The sequence below is a fragment of the Corvus brachyrhynchos genome, unplaced genomic scaffold (assembly GCF_000691975.1).
Source record: "Corvus brachyrhynchos isolate BGI_N302 unplaced genomic scaffold, ASM69197v1 scaffold302, whole genome shotgun sequence".
Lineage (NCBI taxonomy): Eukaryota > Metazoa > Chordata > Aves > Passeriformes > Corvidae > Corvus > Corvus brachyrhynchos.
In genome coordinates this window covers 1,547,868-1,553,672 of record NW_008237244.1, presented here as the reverse complement: position 1 = coordinate 1,553,672, position 5,805 = coordinate 1,547,868, and positions in this window count along the sequence as shown.

Below are 5,805 nucleotides of genomic sequence, written 5' to 3'. Positions count from 1 at the left end.
CCTCGCTCGCTGCAGCGCCAATGAATCCTCTCTGAAAATCCGTGTACGCCCCTCCAGCGCTTCCCCTCCCTCCCGGGAGTTTTGCTGTCTGGCGCCTGGGAATATGCTATCGCACAAGAGAAGCTGGAGTCACCGTCCGCATCTAACTGCATCTAGAATATACTTCCTTTCTTTCTTTTACATTTTATAAATAGTCCGACCTTCCTACAGCTTTTTTTCCTGGCCTGGTGACTCATCATCGACTCATCATACTTGTTGCTTCACTTAAATAGGGCATTGAAAAGTCCCTTGCATAAATGGGGGAAAAAAAAATAATAAAAAGATTCCCCCAGCTGCAGATTAGCAACTGACCGCTTAATACTTTTTTTTTCCTGCTGTCCCATGGCTGTGAGGTTCATGTTAAGATGAATCAGTGCGAGACAGAGCAGTGCTCCCTAGGCCAGCCGGTCTGTAAGTGCTCCTCCTTTCTGCCCACCCTGCTTCCCTCTGGATCCTTCCAGACAGTAACAATTTCTTTCCCTTTCTTAGTTCAGTGACTGGTATTTTTGACTCATGTACTGCATTGAGAATTTCACAGGGATGCCACAGTTTCCCCTTTATTTCAAAAAATGCATGGCTCTTTTGCCAGCATGGTTTCCTAGCAAAAGGCGATGGAGGTGATCACACCACCCTCCTGAGCAGCCGCCAGCTTTGCTGGCAGTGTGGGAAGCTCCTGGTCACCTCAGCTGCAGCCAGGTGAGGAGGTGAGGAGGTGAGGACCCAAAGACACGAACATCTCCTAGGTTTCAGGAGGAGAAGCACCCCCAGTTTTGGACTGCTGCCGAGCCGAGCTGGGGGTTTGGTGAGTGCCAGTGCTGGAAGGGAAGGTGAGCCTGTGGGTCACGGCCAGTGAGGGATGCAGCCAGCAGCATCAGTGCGAGATTCAGGCTGCTCCAGTGCCCCCAGCGAAGGCTGCCATGCAACAGGGCTGCTTCTGGCTTCCCATTCCCCAAGCTCTGCTCTGGGCTGCACAAGCCGGTGAAGAACCAGGAGCAGAGTGGTGCCAGGAGGTGGGGTGACAGGGTGACTGTCACCTGCACATGGAAGGGATGTGGTGCCAGTGGGAAACACGTGGCCTAATTCCCTGTGGTGGGAGTTCCTGGTAAGGCACCCCACAGGCTGAGGGTGGAGGGAGCCCCCCTCCTTAGGACAGCATGCAGCCACTTGCAGGTAGGAACAGGTGCTCTCATCTCCAGGAAGGCAGGAAGCCTGACCTCTCAGAGTACCTGCGCGGCACTGTAAGGACAGGTAACCGTGGGGAGAAGAAAAGGAAATAAAACCACTTATGCTCAACTCAGGGCATTAAAGGCAACTGCTCCCTAAACCTGCACAGCAACCAGACGCTAGCAACAGCACAACACATTCAGCTGCAAACAGGGGAATCCCTTTGGTTTTCCTAGCCCTCACTTCTGCATTTGCAGTCCCTGGTGCCTTAGTCAGGATTACCTGAGGAATACTGATTACAGCTGATCGAGAGTTCTGTCTTCATTAAGCTGATTGCATAGCTTGTTTGAAGATGGCTACTCTGTCCTCTTGTTAGCTGTGGCTCCTAAAAGCCTTTCTACTTAGCAGCTGCTCCTCTGGTGTTCGACTGGCAATGTTACATCACAGCTGATGGGTGGCCAGGGGACATGCTTTATTGTTTGCTGGATGGGAGTATCATTAACACTTTGATAACCCTGCATTTTAGGCCATTAAGGTACTCTCTGTATCCTGTATTTTCTTTAATTCCATGCAGGTTGCATGCTATACTCTTTTCATTTAGGGGAGGTTGAGGCTTGCTCTTTCCAAGTGACTTCCAGGCAATTAAACATTAAAGGCTCTGTTTCCCAAGCAGAAGGGTTTAAACTGCCTGAGGTTGTTGTTCACAATAAGTACCCCATGCCAGTTTCCTGGCTATCCCTGAGAAGGTCCCAGCCTTCACCATTAAACAACACAACTGTATGCAATTCAGCCCACATGGCAATAAAGAAAAGTTTGTGAAGGCTTTTGGTTTTTTTAAAAAAAAGGTAGACTTGACAAATGTCAGATCCTGTTGTATGTGTTGAAAGCAGTCAGGAGATGAGCTGGGCAGAGAGGAGACTCTACATGTCCTAGTTATTCAAAGCCACGTAAGTTTTGCTGAGGCTCTGGGGGATATTTAGCCAAGGAGGGATGTGCTTCTGCCTCTCCACAGCTGTTAGCACATGGCCAGTCCCCACCATGGCTGCATCCGTTTTTTGGGAAGCTGTTGCCATGCAAGTACCTTGACATCTACCGAAACCTTCCGAGTAGTTGAAATTAAGTCCCGGTAACGGCAGATTTTTTTTTCCCCAGACAACTACTTTGACTTTCAGAGTAGACTGCACAATCAAGTATGAAGTTTCATCAAAACTGTGTTATCCTAAAAAAGCTTCTGAATTATTTAATGCATTTTATATGATGATTACCTGATTTATATCACAGCACAGGCAGTGAGTTAGCAAGTTTATCTCCTGTCTTCTCATGAATATAATGAGATAGCTAAAGATGTGTTTTGCTCTTGTTTTCTCACTGCCAAAGTACCACATTTTCTTTTGGTCACAACAGAAAGCTTTCCAGAACCCCATATTCCTAGACATGGAAGCTCTGTGTGACATGTTAAATTACATTGTAAAACCCAAACCCATTTGTTCCAGCTGCATATTACCCTCCCCGACCACATGTTCCAGGAAAGGCAAAGTTTTCTGCAGAAAATTTGTGATGCAGAACTAGAAGCTTGAGCCCATAATGCACACATTCATTCATCATTTCTCTTGACCTGATTTTGTGCTCCAGCTTTTCTGACAGATTGTTTCCTTGGTTATCCAAGTTTGTTGCCAAAGCAGACAAATGAATCATCCATTTACAGTAAAAGTGGGGAACTGCCAAGGGAATACCTGATGTCGCTGCATGTGGTGTGCAAGTCTCAGGCCAGCTGATGATAAAGTCCTTCCTCTCAGCTCTTTGGGCAGAGGGCACATCTGCACTGTGGCACCCACCCTGGCACAGAGGCTGAAGACACCTGCGCCAGGATGACAGGACTGGTTGGTTAAGGGTGCCTTGAAATAGCACTGCTGAATGGTAAAGCTCAGGAGGAAAAACCTCAGAAAGCCAAGCTCACCAGGCAGGATGGGTAGATAGGCTGCCCTGGTTCTTGTCTCAGCTGCATCTGTGGCTCCAGACGAGCTGACCCAGCTCAGGACCCTTCTTCTTTTAAAATACATATTAGTTCACTCATAGAGCATCTAAGCCCCCCACAAATACTCCTGCTGTAATGGAAATCATTCTTTTCCAGACCACAAGGAAAAATGCTTGTTTTTTCCAGCCTTTGCTCCATCCTCTCTGGAGATTAAAATCTCTGAACTCTGGCAGAGTGCTCAGGACATATGCAGGGTGCCCTGGCACTGCAGTTCCCTACTGCTAATACGTTTGGGTGGGATAACTAGACCTCGAGCCCCCTAACCCATCCTGCTTGTGCCAGTCCTGGGGCCAGAATGAGCTGCCTGTGCTACACCCAGGACAGGCAGGCACCTCAGCCTCCCTCTCCTGCTCTCCCCCAGTGCCAAGGGAGGCACACCAAACATGGGGTTGTATTGCTTTGCCTTGGACACAGAGGCTAGCTCCCTCCTTTCCCAGGACAATTTGTTGTGACACCCCCACTGCTCTTCCCTACTGCAAGCCAAGACAGGGAATGGGTTCACTCCAGCTCCTGTAATCGATGTCAGCACTGCAGCATCAACTTTTGTGTCTGTGCATCACTTCAGAGTGCAGTGTTAAGCAGCAAGCTGGAGGATTTATAGATACTTCCAAAATCATCTTCCAAGAATATATGCTGCCTCTTGGATCCCTTTGGATCAACTCCCCAGAGCCAGGTGTCTGCACAGCAAATGACAGCAGTGGCCACCCTGGCAAGCCCTGCCACAGCCAGTGCCAGCCAGTGTTGGCATCCAAGTACTAATGGTGGGGGGTTGCTGAGAGTGTCTTGGTTTGCATTTCTGTTTGGCTTCATCATTGAACCCAAACAGGAGGAAAAAATATGAAGTGTGCCTTTGTTTTACATACAGGAATAAGGAAGTTCTAATTATTTACATCAATCTGTAGAAAATTCATAAAAATTAAGCTTCCTACTATGCAGCCAAATTTGATTTCACAATAAAGTCAGCATTGAAAAGGTGTCTAATAATGCCGTTTAAACTACATTTTTCAGGTTAGCCTTGAATTAAACCCCAAAATAGCTGATGTAATTTCCAGATGGCTTTCACAGTTAAGCTTTAAAAATGGCATGAGGTAAATTCACAACTATGACTCTGTCTTCAGCTGGAACCAGCCAGAAGTGCACTTCTTGCTGTTAAATTCTGTATTTAGAGGGAGAAGCTGTATTTTATTTAGCTCACAGCATGCCAGAAACAGGCTTCCCTCAGCAGCCTCCCAGCAGTGCAGCCAGTGGGTGGTCCCAGGGCACAGCCCACACATACCTCCAGAGTGGGTTGCTACGCAAAAAGCACCAGCAGCTGCTTTTTCTTCAGAAAACACAGGCAGCGGAGATGGCCACAGCATGGAAACTGACTTTCTTCCTCTGTTATTGCATGGCAGCATGAGTGCTCACCTGGAAAGTCAGATTTAAGTTCAGCTCCATGTTGAGATAGCGGGGCTTCAAAGCCCGCGGCATGCACTGCTGAGGAGAGGGACAGGGCCATTGCATGGGCACGATACCGATGGGGAGGTGGCACTTTCTTTATGCCCTTCTTCTGTAGGGCTGCAGCACAAAATGGGATTCAAAGATCAGCGCGCCAGGAAGAGCTGGTGAGGGGACCTGGTTCCTAGTCCAATGACAACTTGCAGATGTGGAAAGGTCTCAGACCCAGAGCTGTTACAGTATTTTATCTCATGGCCATGAAATGAGAAATACCTTGAAGCAAGATGGTGGAACGGGACTCACATTCCTGGGGAAGAAGCCTCTTTTGCATTGGGCTACAATGGCATATCCCACCTGGAACAAGGGCAATGACTCAGGCGTTCCCTATACAGGGCCCTGCGTCACACACGATAAGGTAAGGAGTGCCTCTGCCCCAAAGCCACAGCAGGGAAGGGCAGTTAGTCAGCATCCGCGCGATTGTGAAATCTGGGGATCCCTGCAGGCAAGGGAGTCAGAGCGGGAGGCAGAAGAGCCCACACGAGCAGCGCCAATGGCCACCGCGGGCACGCAGGGGCAGCAGGAAGAGAAGCCATGCTGCCCGGCCTCTGCCCCAAGACGGGAGAACTCCAATTCCCTGCTCTCCTCCTGGCAGGGGACTCCTGCAGGGACAGGCTCCAGCCCAGAGCCCATCTCTGGCCCATCTTGGTGCCAGCACCACATGCCCACTGGCCCTGCAGAGGGCCACGGGAACCTGGATCCCACACGGTGAGGGTGGCAGCCACCGACAGCCAGGCCATCGGGAACCGACCGGGTTCCTTCCTGGGGAAGGCAGTGCAATCACCAACAAAAAGGAAATACTTTCCATCAGCATTATAACGGCCCACACAGGCATGTGTAGTTTCAGGTGCTTAAGAAAAGCAGGGAGATAAACAGCTAGGACAAAAAACTCAAAACCAAACCAAAACACAGTAGTACGCACACACTTGAAATTCCTCTCCTGTGGGCTTTATAGTGCTTAAAAAATACAAAAAATTAAGAGAGAGCATTCCATTGGTCAGGACAATTTTATTTTGATGTTATTTTCCTTGCAAAGGGATAAGTTCCACCATGAATTAAAAAAAAGAAAGCGG